Genomic DNA, 14,555 nt, shown 5'->3' with positions numbered 1-14,555 from the left:
ATAGCTCATGAATAAATGCATTCCATCAACTGGCCATTTCGCCATGCATAATATTATAACCGCAGCGTTGCAATACTTTTCTAAAAGGCAAGGCCAACAAACCCGTTAATTAACTACCCAGTTAACGCGCTCGTTAAATTTGGCGTTCAACTACATTGAAAATACAAACTGAAATATAGATGCACAGAAAAAACAGAAAAATAAGACCATCACTGGGAATCGAACCCAGGTCCTCGGTAATCCGTACCGCGTGCTATACCGCTACACCACTGATGGTCAACGGTACCGACACGAATTTCCCTATGCACCTAATATCTCAGCTTGTGTTTCTTACTTAGTCACTTAAGCAGCGACGCTAGCGACATCTATGCCGTAAGCCCTCAAACTTTTTCGGCATTCCTTTGGAACTAACCGCTCACCCGGACAAGAGATACGGTTTTACGGGATGACCGTAAAAGTAAAAATTTGGAATTGAAATAAAAAATACAAAAAGATTCCAAAAAACCAATCTTAATTCAACTATATTGCTGTAATTTAGAAGTTAATCTCGACAGTTAAATCTATACCATGAATGTAACAGACGTGTGAGTACAGTCAGCAGTCGAAATGTGTTTAAAATAACCCAACTGTCGAAAACGCCGCATAAATACGCCTCTACAAATAATTTACGCCGTCGCTATCGAGTATGGTTACTTTAAACTCATGGTAGTGGTACGGAGGGCAGGCTAACGACATGTTAGAGTATGTATGTCGCACAGTCGTAGCTGTGTTATACGTTTTTTTATATAAGGGGCAAACGAGCACGATATATACTTACTAACGTACTTACTTATTAACGTTTTTCGAACTCGGTACCACTACCATGAGTTTACAGTGACCGTACTCGATAGCGACGGCGTAAATTATTTGTAGAGGCGCTGTACAATTCTCCATACAAAATTTACGCCGTCGCTATCGAGTACGGTCACTGTAAACTCATGGTAGTGGTATTGATGGGAAACAATCACCGCCGCCCATGGACACCTGCCAAAACGAAGGGTATCACAGATTTTAAAGATCCCTAAGCTGTGTGTATATTTTGTTGTTGGCCTATCTGTACGATAACGGTGCATTTGGTTTTATAACTGTAATTAAACCTTGAATAGTCTTGATTAGTCAAACAAATCATAGGTCAGGCATATAAGGCTACTTCCGTAACTTAATGATAGCGATATTGACATCTTAGGTGGCCTCGGATCACGCCTGGGGTTACCTGCAGCTAGGGATACCCAACTGTGTGTTGACCCATGGCATGGCATCCGTAAATAGCAAGAGAATACCCAGAACCTATACTCAACATCATCATCATGTCAGCCGAAAGACGTCCACTGCTGGACATAGACCTCCCCCAAGGCGCTCCACTCAGACCGGTCTTGTGCTTTCCGCATCCACCGCAATCCCGCGATCTTAACCACACCGTAGCTCCATCTTGTTGGAGGCCTACCGACAGCTCGTCTCCCGGTCCGCGGACGCCGTTCGAGAACCTTTTGACCCCATCGGCCATCAGTTCTGCGAGCAATGTGCCCCGCCCACTGCCACTTCTGTTTCGCAATTCTTCGGGCTATGTCGGTAACCTTAGTTCTTTTTTTTTTTTTTATTCGACTGGATGGCAAACGAGCAAGTGGGTCTCCTGATGGTAAAGAGATCACCACCGCCCATAGACAACTGCAACACCAGGGTATTGCAGATGCGTTGCCAACCTAGAGGCCTAAGCTGGAATACCTCAAGTGCCAGTTATTTCACCGGCTGTCTTACTCTCCACGCCGAAACACAACAGTGCAAGCACTGCTGCTTCACGGCAGGATTAGCGAGCAAGATGGTGGTAGCAATCCGGGCGGACCTTGCACAAGGTCCTACCACCTGCACCCGGTCCTGTTCTACTGCGGATATCATCATTTCTAATTCTATCCCGCAGAGAAACCCCGAACATAACCCTCTCCCGAACATAGCCCTCTGGTTGAGACTTTGAGTTGAGAACCCATACTACGAAGTGCAAAATGCGAACTTCGTATTTTGCCGTCCCGCTTATGCTTATATTATTTAATACGAAGTGAGAGGGACGGTACGATACCAACTTCGATTAAGCCAGCACGGGGCCTGTAGGAAATTTTATCATGGGGTCCTTGATTTGCTTCAACTCTATCCATCCATACTATAATATTATAAATGCGAAAGTGTGTGTGTTTGTGCTTGACTGTTTGTATGTTTGTCAGTCTTTCACGCCGAAACGGAGCGACGACTCGACGTAATTTTTGGCATAGAGATAGTATTTTATTGTATTGTAAAACTCTTTTCTCAAACATGACATGAAATATTGACATGTTGTGTGCGTCACCTCAACTCTGGTGGCACTACCTATACTGGTTTTAAATTAATTTAAAGTCTAGTCCAAGCAAACCAAGACCGCAGACTTATGTCTAGTATATATAATAGTCCCTGAGCAAAGCCGCGGACGGAAAGACAGACAGACATGGCGAAACTATAAGGGTTCCGTTTTTGCCATTTTGGCTGCGGAACCCTAAAAACCGTGGTAGTATAGTAGTTTGACGTATGGCCTCAAGAGAGTCAAGAATTCGAGCCCGGGTTTCGCACCTCTTAGTATTTCGGAATTTATGTGCGAAATTACATTTCAGATTTACCATGACCGGTACATTAAGTAATATGTAAGTAAATCAAGTAACAACGTCGTGTCGGACACGCCCAAAATAGGGTTCCGTAGCCATTACGAAAAAAATAAGTAATATTTTTCTAAGGATTTCGTATTTTATACGGAATCTTCCAAGTTTATGTATATTTTATACCTTAGGCTGCTATTTACTCATAAACTACTAATAATTCTCAAGCAAACTTAGCCGTTATAGTTTTCCTTGAAAGTTTGATATACTTAGTACCCTCCTGAATTTTTACAATTTTTTCCACCTACTGGTTTAGATTTTAGATGGACGCTCGATTTTAATGAAAATTTGCACTTTAAAGTTGAATATTTCGCAAACATATCACTGAATCGTCTTAGCCAGTTTAATACATCAGTGGTCTTAGCAAACCCCTAATGGTTTTAAAAGAACTATCCAACGATACCCCACACTATAGGGTTGGATGAGAAAAAAAAATCACCCCCACTTTACGTCTATGGGAGGTACCCTAAAAATTTTTTTTTTTAATTTTTAATTGTACCATTTTGTCGGCATTGTTTACTTATATATCTAGCATTGATAGTCTCTGAGCAAAGCCGCGGACGGACAGACAGAAAGACAGACAGACAGACAGACATGGCGAAACTATAAGGGTTCCGTTTTTGCCATTTTGGCTCCGGAACCCTAAAAATGCAATGTTTATGAACATTACATAAATTAAACGAACTTATATAATTCTCCGTATCGTAGTTAAGGCTTACAACATTCACCAATTTTAGACTACTAGGTACAAACAGGTTATTAAGTTGAACTCACTTCTAAAACGCTGTTAAAAATCCATGTCACTTTAATCCAAACTCAAAACACACTCGTGCTATTTTCGAGTCACCACTCAGACTAAGACACTCAAGACAAAAACTTTTCACTTTTTGATTCAACTTTTAAACTTCGAACTCAAACGTCGTGCGCAGAAAGTGAGCGCGCTACGTGCGCAGCCGCACCTGTCTCGCGAGCGACTGCCGAGCGCCGGTCAAGGACCTACCTCTACCTGGCAGGCCGGAAGGGCCGCCATGCCTTGCTTGTCATGGGCTTGCGCATGGGATCAGCAACTGGTTTAAAGAGAATCAGGCTACATTTCCACCAGAGATGTGCGGGGATATGTGGCGAAAGAATGTGTTTCAATCATAAAGGCGCGGCCACATGCAAATCGCTCAACGCTCGTTTCCAACGTCAAATCTAGTCACGTGACTCTTCTTCTTAAATTTAAGAGCTATACTCTTGTCGGTGGAGTAAACGGTGGAGTAACCACTCCGCACGGTCTTTGGCCACAAGACACCCGCCCTTTCCTTCACCTGGTTAAAATAGGTCAGTCTGGTCTTCCTCTACCTCGTTTTCCTTCTATTTTGCCTTCCAGTAGGTTTAGACAGAAATTGTCATGTCGTATCAAGTGTCCTATCATATTTCCCGTTCGGCAATTTATGGTCTCCAGTAACATTCTTTTTTCTTTGACCATGGTAAGAACTTCATTGGTTTTCCGTTCTGTCCAGCTAATCCTTTCCATTCTCCTCCAACACCACATCTCAAAGGCTTCTAGCCACGTGACATATAGCGATAAAGCTGAAAATGTTGAGCTTTATCGCTGGGAAAAAACCACTTCAATTGCGGAAAAAACACTGTTATTTTTTTTCATTTGCTCTAATTTCTTTTATTTGTACCACTGCCACGACTGCTACTAAATGAGATTAAGAAATCAGCTTCCAAGACCAAGATCATTCCTGCAAGTACCATCTTGTCGCTGCTGTTCGACGCGGCGACTTGACGCTACTTTTTTTGAGTCGCAGGAAATTCAAAATCACATTCAAAATGGGTTCACGTGACCAGATTTATCGCTGCAGACGAGCGACGAGCGACTGCATGTGGCCACACCTTTATAGATAAATTTACTCATTCAAATCGGTTGAGCCGTTTTAGAAAAATATCGTAGTTTAAAATGACAATGTATGTATTACATGTGTGTATGTATGTAAACTTTTTTATTGTACAAAAATGATGAAATGATTTATGAGTGAAGACCAAAAAGTTGCACGTAGATTTAATTTCCACTAACTTTTTCCATTGTGACACGAAAATTATCCATACAAATTTGTATGGATAATTAATGCAGCTTTAACGATGTGCACCTTTTTGGTCTTCACCCTTATTGTACTTACATAAATGATGATGGAATTATTACAGGAAAATTTTTATTACTTATAATATTAATGATTTTTTAAATAGATTCTAAGTGTCTTGAGTACTTGATTAATTTTATCATTATTATTGTATTGGATATAGGGATCACTCAATTCAATTATTTTTCTATTAGATTAAATATTATTATTGACAAATGAATTTGTACGCCGAAAGGCAAAACATGCCGAACATTATTGTAAACCTAAGACCATTAATTATGTAGGTAAACTCATGTTTTACAAATTAATCATCTTATCTTATCTTATCTAAAGACAAGTAATGAAATACAATTGACAAACTTTGAGATGTAGGTACAAAGGCGGACTTATCCCTTTAAGGGATATCTACTCTACCAGTCAACCTTTAAGCAAAGTTATCACAGACTAAGGTACGGAACCCTGGCAACTGATGTGATTCCGGACGGAGTTCAAAACATTTGTGTATATTTTCTAACAGCTCTGTTAGTGGTGTTGTGAACTTATGAATCGAATCATAACCGGTCCAGAGAAACAAGCGAGTGCCAAGATCGTCATAACACGACTTGTATGTACGTGCAGAATGTAAAAACAGTCGGCGCATTGTCTTTTCACCTTTTGGTGTATGTACAGTCACCGGCAATAATATCCGCCACAGCGGAGCGTGCAAAAATATCTGACACGTCCTGCCGGCCCTAGAAATAGAGTCATATTAGATATTTATGCACGCATAGTCAAAATACCACGCACAGGACTTATCACGCTAACACACTCGAGTAATATTTACCTCAATGAACTAAAAGAATTTCCTTGCTCACCCGCGACCTTACGATAGCTAAGCTTATGCAAAATATGCGTGTTCATGCAGTTCCTCCACCTCCACACTGTAAGAACACACACAAATCACACAAACCCATCTATCATCACCACCATACTACACTGACGCGTTTCGAACTCAACCAGAGCTCATCTTCAGAGTGACACAACCGTACACCACGCTACCAGTTGTTAGACTAACGAACCACAACCACCGTTTTAATTTGTCACTGTAACTCCCCAAGTACCCACATACGTTTTATGAAACAAAACAAAACTACCCACAAATTATTAATAAATTTTTTAACCGTCCTTCAAAACTACCTTGATTTTTATTTATTTACTGTCAAGGCATGTTTTATTAACTACCATTGCTGAAATTAGATCCAAGCCGTAGCATGGAAGATGAAACTAACGCGTCAGTGTAGTGTGTTGGTGGCGATAGATGGGTTTGTGTGATTTGTGTGTGTTCTTACAGTGTGGAGGTGGAGGAACTGCATGAACGCGCATATTTTGCATAAGCTTAGCTATCGTAAGGTCGCGGGTGAGCAAGGAAATTCTTTTAGTTCATTGATATGGACCTCCGCAAAGTAACGCCTGATTCAATAAATATTTACCTCGACGTTTCGGCAACATTACAGTGGCGGTCACCAGTAGACTACTCATAGCACTACTACTCGTGAGTCGTGACCGCCACTGTAATGTTGCCGAAACGTCGAGGTAAATATTACTCGTGTGTTAGCGTGATAAGTCCTGCGCGTGGTATTTTGACTATGAGTGAAAACCACGAAAGTTTAAGACATTATATTTATTTGTTTATGCACGCTTTATTGTGTCAGATATTGGTGCTCGCGACTGTACTTGTACTATTACTTATTATGTGGTATGCGTTAGGTTTTTGATTATACATTTAGTTATATTATATACCTACTTCCTAGCTGTTGCCCGCGACTTCGTCCGCATAGAATTCATTCCTTTATCGAACTAAGTATAATATATTCCGGGATACAAGCTATCCTATGTCCTTCTCCGGGACTCAAACTATCTGTACCTAAGTATACCGAATTTAATCTGAAGTAGTTCAGTGGTTTAGACGTGATGAAGTAACAAACAAATAAACCAAAAAACAAACGAACAGACTTACAAACTTTCGCATTCATAATATTGTTGGGATATATTATTATTATATTCATTTGATAGGAACTTGTTTAAAAATTGTGTTCGATACAGCGCCATCTATAGTTCATCTGCTGAACTAGATAGCTTGCTATTTAATCAAAATGATCGATGCCCGTTGACATTCATGAACCTCAGCAGTTACAAAATAAAACACAATGTGGTGGCGCTAGTATCGCGCATTGCAATCGGCATCGGAGTAAAAAGTCCAAAAAATCAACCGGTCTCTCATTTCGGGCACCCAACTTTACAAATTGATAAGACCACTTATTTGGCTGACGCTACCTACACATATTACAAATTTAATATTTTTTTTTTTTTTTTTTTATTTGACTGGATGGAAAACGAGCAAGTGGTCTCCTGATGGTAAGAGATCACCACCGCCCATAAACATCTGCAACACAGGGGTATTGCAGATGCGTTGCCAACCTAGAGGCCTAAGATAGGATACCTCAAGTGCCAGTTATTTCACCGGCTGTCTTACTCTCCACGCCGAAACACAACAGTGCAAGCACTGCTGCTTCACGGCAGGATTAGTGAGCAAGATGGTGGTAGCAATCCGGGCGGACCTTGCACTAGGTCCTACCACCTGCAAAATGCTAACATAATGCTAGCATAAATATTATTAAAACACTAGCGTTTACCCGCGGCTTCGCACGCGTAAATCATTAGATACAGCAGTTAGATAGATAGATAAAAAACTTTATTCACAAACATGCCATGACAATTCTACATAAACACAGTTGAATTGAAATTCCGGGATTTTATTAAATTTTCGTGGGAATTCCCTAAAATTACATCGTGGTTTTTATTGACTTTAAATTACAACAACCATGCCAAATTTCATGACTAGACCCAGCGATTGTTATTTCGAGATTTTATCCCTATCCCGTGGGAATATCGGATAAAAGGTAGCCTATGTGTTATTCCAGACGTCCAGCAGCCTACATACCAAATTACATGACTCTAAGCCCGCGGTTGTTATTTCATGATTTTATCCCTATCCCGTGGGAATATCGGGATAAAAAGTAGCCTATGTGTTATTCCAGATGTCCAGCTATACGTACCAAATTTCATGACTCTAAGCCCAGCGATTGTTATTTCGAGATTTTATCCCTATCCCGTGGGAATATCGGGATAAAAGGTAGCATATGTGTTATTCCAGACGTCCAGCAGCCTACATACCAAATTACATGACTCTAAGCCCAGCGGTTGTTATTTCAAGATTTTATCCCTATCTATAGTCCATTCAGGATAACATTGGACTCTAGAAGGTCACAGAAGAAGGGGTTCTAAACATTTTTTGTGAAGTCGTAATAATGATGATGATGATGATGATGATGAATAAAAGAAGTAATAAGACGAAGTCATAATTTTGTTTACTTTGTAAGTAGATTAATACGTAATGTACTTAAAAAATAACACAATATTAATACGTAATTCTCTACATAATATTAATTTAATTTATATTTATACATAATTTAATAACTGTTTCGTGGACTCATCCGCTCTTATTCCCTGTTTAAAAATATTCTACTCATAGTTTCTGCTATGAAGTTCAAGCTTTTTCCATTCCAAATTTCATCAAATTTGGTGCAGTGCTTTAGTTGTGTTAACTATTCTTATATGATTAAGGGTCATCACATTTTAATCCAAACTGGCCTATAAATAATTTACAGTAACCTTCTTGAGTTAACAATATTATAAGCCTTCTGTTTCTTGCAGAATGTTCTTTACCACTGCCTCTTTAGCTATTTTATAGGAAGACATTTCTGTTTTTAACTAAATAGGAAAAGTTTTTTATTGTTCTTAAATTATGATATGAAAAATATCAAAGTTAATCTCGTTAATATTAATGGTCAGAAAAGCATTCTGTATACAGCTTAACTCCTTGGTTCAATTTGGTAACTTACTTAAATATTTTACAGAAAAATTGACTAAAAAACCTACTTCATCTACCGTTTTTCTGTAATAAACAATAATATTAAACAAATATAATAATAACAAACAATATAGCAATTTTGTTAAATTAATTTTTTGCTTAACAATTAAGTCTTACAAAAACCACATTGACCTTCGACCTAGGTTTAAAAAAAAGTGACGCTATAATTTATGATTTGTAATTTTTTTCTATTAATTTTAGTAACCGATTTTTTTTATTTAGCTCATGTTTTTTCATTTACTTACATATATATACATTTTCTTACTTTCCTTGAAGTCGAAATGAAAAGCCGTATTTAACTCGGGAAAAACCAATATGATGATAAGGTGACAAGTTATCTCGTGTGATATTTGTTCTTTTATTCCCTTGTTTAACAATCTACTCTATTTGCCAATCAGCGTTTAGTACGGGGTTTTGCAGATTTATTAAACCACATGCAATTGTGACAATCTCGTCCAAATATTTTAGATGTTTATGGTTCACCACTGCATGTGGTTTCAACATGTGAAACTCTTGTACTTTTTTTATCACCCTTTCGATGTTAGCACTAAGAGGAGATATTACATTAGTTTTAATTACGTCTTCTTTTATTAATTTACTGTACGATCGAACGCTTGGTGGGCAAAGAATCTTCGCATTTTTGGTGCTCAACAAACATTCAATTCCTTTAAAACCTCGGCCGGCCATAATTACAGCATTCGGAGGAACAATATCAAGGAAGCCGCTCTTGCAGGCGATGGCTTTATCTGATATTCTTCCACCATAACCTTTGGATATGAATGCAATAAAGCCAACTGCAGTGCATGCTATCAAATATTTTACGGTATTGCAAGATTTATTTTGCGACCTAGTCTGCGCTCGTCTAAAAGCTTTACTGGGTTTTTCTATTTGGATCTCAAAGCAGTCTATAATCATTTGGACCTTGGAGTATTTCATTCTTAACATCAGTGGCAAGTTTTTCTTAATTTCATATAAACTTGGCAGATAAACAATATTTTGCAAGAATGTGGCTAACATATAGACATTTTTTTCAAATAAAAGCCTTATAGTACACCTTGGTATTTCAAATTCATCACTCATTTGAATAAAAGTGTCATTAGTTTTTATTTTAAATAATGTTATAATAATATCAAGTGGCAAGCATGAACTTTCTTTTGCAAGTAAATCTATTGCCCACACATAGTTTTTCGGCAAGCCTAGATAAATTTTAGGTTTACTTGCTATCTTCGCCATTAGATGGTTTCTTCCATGTTTACCCGCATACTTAGTGTCACTTGAATTATCACTTTTCTTTTTTGATTTCAGTTTGATTATACCAGAATCAACCGCAACCTAAAACATAAATTCAAAGATGTACATTATTTCATGTTCATATTATATTGGTAATCAACAACACGATCAGTATTGACAATGAATGAACTATCTATTGTTACCGTTATTTCAATAGTATCCAGTTACATCTACACATATATTACTTACCCATTTGAATAATTTGGTTTTTATTAACAGCTGAACTTACCCATAATATTTTTTACATAAGCAAGATTGCAAGATACAAAGGTGAGTGGTAGAATAGCATTTTGTATCCAGTTATCCAATGACATACTGAATAGCAAAATATCTGACCGTCAAATTGTATGCAGTAATAGGTAATTATGTTCGTAGAGTGGGCTAATAAATGCTATTCTGCCACTCGCCTTAATATTTTGCAATCTTGCTTCGTCGTCGCTACTGCAATATCGCGTTACTAGCATTTTCAATAAGGTACAAGTTTCATTGTCAGAACAGTACAATGTTAGTACTGTTCTGACAGTCAAAATTATACCTTATGGAAAAAGCTACTTACGCGGTGTTGCAGTAGCATCGACGTTATACTAATCGTTAGTATTGAAATAGAGGTCACTATCGATTGTACAAAAATATCGATTCTATCGATAGTTTTCCTAATTTTCTATTCAATACTATTGTTAGTATCTGTAGTTTATGCATTATTATACTCAAGTCCAAAATGAGGCGAACTAGATTGACAACTGAAAATGTTACCAGACATAGCAAAAATAAATAGGCATAGGAATATGACAATACAAAGGACAATAGGCAAATTTGTATGGGCACCGTCCACCCACCAACAGAAATGAAACATGTCTCATTTAATATATCTTGGCAACCTGATGATTTTTTACTAGGACAAGGATCGCCCCATGTTTGGGGTATCTTTTAGTTTTACCTATAAGGTAATTTTTTTTTTTCATGAGACACTTGACACCAATCGATCTAGTCCCGAACTAAGCAAAGCTTGCACTATGGATACTAGGCAACGGATAAACATACTTATATAGATAAATACATACTTAAATATATATTAAACATCCAAGACAACAAGCATTCGTATTATTCATACAAATATCTGCCCCGGCCGGGAATCGAACCCGGGACCTCAAGCTTCGTAGTCAGTCAGTTCTCTCTAACCACTTAGCTATCCGGTCGTCATAATGTATCGTACGGTCGTACCGGTCGTACGTATCGATCGTCACATTATATTAAATGATCATGTTCAAAAAGGTTGTCATATTGTTAGTAACATAATGTTTCTGTAACCTTCTTCCTGTAACTCAATGAAATGAGCAAAAATACCCATACATAGGGCAATCCTCGTCATGGTAAAATCATCAGGTTGCCAAGATCTATTAAATGAGACATGTTCCGTTTCTGTCGGTAGGTGGGGACATTTCTGCCCATGGCCCTTTATTGATATAACCTTGTGTAGACGCGGAATGAAAATGTTTATCACTTTTGGACCTTATTTCCATAGCTTTAGGCCTGAAAATGACAAAAAGGGTAACAACAAATAATAATGTAACGAAAATTTCACAATAACGGAAACAGTTCCAAGGGCTGACACTCTTTCCCGGCCCGGATAACACCGACATGGAAATACTGGCCCTGTTTTTTGTGTACACGCCCATAGAAACTGACAGGAGCTTCTATGGGCGTGCACACGAAAAACAGGGTCGGTATTTCCATCCCGGTATTATCCGGGCCGGGAAAGAGTGTCACCCATTCCAAGCAAGCCGATGGCAGTTAAGTCGAATGAGATATATGAAATGTCAATAAAACAAAATGGCGGATGGCGTCTTCCCCGATGTTCAACATTTTTTTCGAAATCCTTCAAATAAAAGATTACTTTTATTATTATTTTGTAATAAGTTTTCTCTAACATCAATATTTTTTTTATATTGATATTACAGCAATGGTGTAACTGTGGCAACATTTGTGTGTAATGAACTGTCAAGTTGGTTCACCTAATTCTGGACTATTGATAGGGCTATCGATATTATATGACATTATGGCCTTTAACGATTTATACTTATGTGATTCTCACTCATAGTCAAAATACCATAAACGGGACTTATCACACTATTTTTACACAAGTAATATTTACCTCGACGTTTCAGCAACGTTACAGTTGCTGTGGTCACGAGTAGGTAAATATTACTGGTGTAAAAATAGCGTGATAAGTCCCGTTTATGGTATTTGATTATGGCCTTTCACCAATTAAAGCTATTGATTGAAAAACCATAAATTTTTCAGCAACACTAGGCAAAAAGAGCTAGACTCGAAAATTTAAAAATGGATTGTTACTTACTCGCGGTGTAGGTATATTTTTCAGAGTGGCACTCAATTTAAGCCTTGCCCTAGCGCCAGCCAGATAATTCTCATAGTTTTGTAAATCCTCTTTCACCTGTAAAAATTATTTTTTAAATAATTACAATCAAGATAAAAATATGATGTCTAGGCACTCTAATGCTTTTTGTTCTTATTTTGCTCTTATTTTGTTAATGAATAGAGTTCAACTAAAAATTCAAAGCATGTGAGTGGTTATTACGATACAAATTTTTTAACATAGTTTTGGGCGTGTCCAACACGCTCTTGTCCGGTTTTTTTTTCTAAACCTTTACTACTTTTTCTTTAACCCTATTTCGGGCGTGTCCGACACGCTCTTGGCCGGTTTTTTTTTCTAAACCTTTACTACTTTTTCTTTGTCCCGGTCCGAGTCCCCACACTTATGGCAACCCTAACCTAGATGTTTATTACAATACCTAGGTATGGTACAGTCGAATGCAAAAATATATATACGGCCATAGCATCAAATTATGTATAAGTCAACCTTATGTTTAGTAGCATAGTTGTATAGATATTTTTGACATACATACATACATAAAAATCACACCTGTATTCCCAAATGGGGTTGGCAGAGCACACAAAACGTTACCGCTTCGGAGCCACTTTTAGCAATTTTAGGTCTTAAGTTTGACAAAAACGGTACAATAGTGACAGGTTGCTAGCCTGTCGCCTACGGTGTACCTTAACCTATGTCCTCAGTCGCCTCTTACGACATCCATGGAAGAAATGGAGAGGTGTTATTCTAACCCGACACCACACGGGAATATTTTTGACGTCTTGGTAATGTATAAATATTTATTGCACTTGAGACTTGACTGTACTTGTTGTTACAATATGGATCATATAAAGTAGTGGTCTTGATATATCATAGACTTTAAAACAAGTAACTTACGTTTAAATGATCTTCACAACAAAGAAGTTTTTTTTTCTTAGGGCAGTTCCGACCCACCAGTTGGCACCAATTTTCTGTCAGTTCTTTTCTAATGCAAAAGAATTTCAGACCAGGTTTCTTCACACTGGTATTAGTGCATGCCGGAATGAAACATATTTTGTTTGTCCGTGGTTGATAGCCTTCATCGTCCAAACTCATATCGGCTGATTTCAAGGTCCAGTTTCAGTTCCGTGGGTCGTAGTAGCTTTCAAAATCGAATCCAGTCAAAAAGCGAGTGTCGTCGTCAAAGTAGGCAATATCAAGGGCCCGACGTGAATAAGCAACAGTCGTAAGATCGAGATTATATCCAGAAAGAAACACGAGAACTCGAACGTAGAGGTCAAAGAGTATATAATCACTACGTTTTAAGAGTCGGAACTCTCATACAAAAACGATGCCACGATTTTAGTATGAATTCAGTGTCTTTTTGGTGCCAACATCAAGAAACGAACTGCACAGACTAAACAGGGCCGAAAAAGTCACATTGACAAGTAGTGTTGATATTGTAACAGCATAGTGTTGTGCTTTTTTATCGATATAGATTGTCAAAAAACGGCACGTAGTGGTGCGCTTTTTATTAATTAAATGATGGAATTAAAGAAAAAAAAGAAGTTGTTTTTCTTAATAATAATTTATTTTCATGTCATGGATCTGTTTTTCTTTACATAGGTAAATACAGTTTCACGTTACACAAGTAGTACTTAGACTATTATTTTTGATCAAGAGTGTTTAAATGGTACGGATTTAATACATTTTGACTGCAAAATTGAGTATAACACTAAATCTAAATGGCTTGATCTGTAAGTGAACCTCATTGAGGTTTTAATCACTACAAAGGAAACAACATTGAATCGTGTAAATGGAATTCTTGTTAGACTATAAATTATAAGTACGCTTTCCCTGCCGGCGATCTCTTCACTCAGAGATTTTATCGGGTTAAAAAACACAAGTGCTTTCTTATACTGTAATCGATGAATCACACTAAGACTAAGAGAACATGTCATGCCAACAAATAATAAAAACTCGTCATTTTTTTAAATAGCCTATTCAGTGTCCCACATAATTTGCTTGATTGAATCAGGCGTTAGTAGCGCGAAATTCCACGACTATACTATAAATATTTTTAT

At 37.7% G+C, this 14,555-nt stretch overlaps 1 protein-coding gene and 1 long non-coding RNA gene across 2 annotated transcripts in view; both read right to left on the bottom strand.

Moving 5' to 3' along the window:
• The window catches only part of Oatp26F (Organic anion transporting polypeptide 26F), a 96,913-nt gene extending 93,238 nt beyond the window's left edge, over positions 1 to 3,675 (bottom strand). Inside the window, exon 1 of the mRNA XM_074101991.1 lies at positions 3,489 to 3,675. The gene's annotated coding sequence lies outside the window, so the exon portion shown is untranslated. The remainder of the gene's footprint in view (positions 1 to 3,488) is intronic.
• A 4,920-nt stretch (positions 3,676 to 8,595) lies between these two features.
• On the bottom strand, positions 8,596 to 13,652 carry LOC141437917 (uncharacterized). Its single transcript, XR_012452432.1, has 3 exons — positions 13,390 to 13,652; positions 12,460 to 12,555; positions 8,596 to 10,145 (listed from the first exon to the last, which is right to left on the bottom strand). It is a non-coding gene; the product is annotated as an uncharacterized lncRNA (long non-coding RNA).
• Between the last annotated feature and the right edge of the window lie 903 nt (positions 13,653 to 14,555).

Source organism: Choristoneura fumiferana, chromosome 18 (genome assembly GCF_025370935.1).
Source record: "Choristoneura fumiferana chromosome 18, NRCan_CFum_1, whole genome shotgun sequence".
Classification (NCBI taxonomy): Eukaryota; Metazoa; Arthropoda; class Insecta; order Lepidoptera; family Tortricidae; genus Choristoneura; species Choristoneura fumiferana.
The sequence above is the reverse complement of the archived record's forward strand: the minus strand, read 5'-3'. Positions and strand labels throughout refer to the sequence as shown.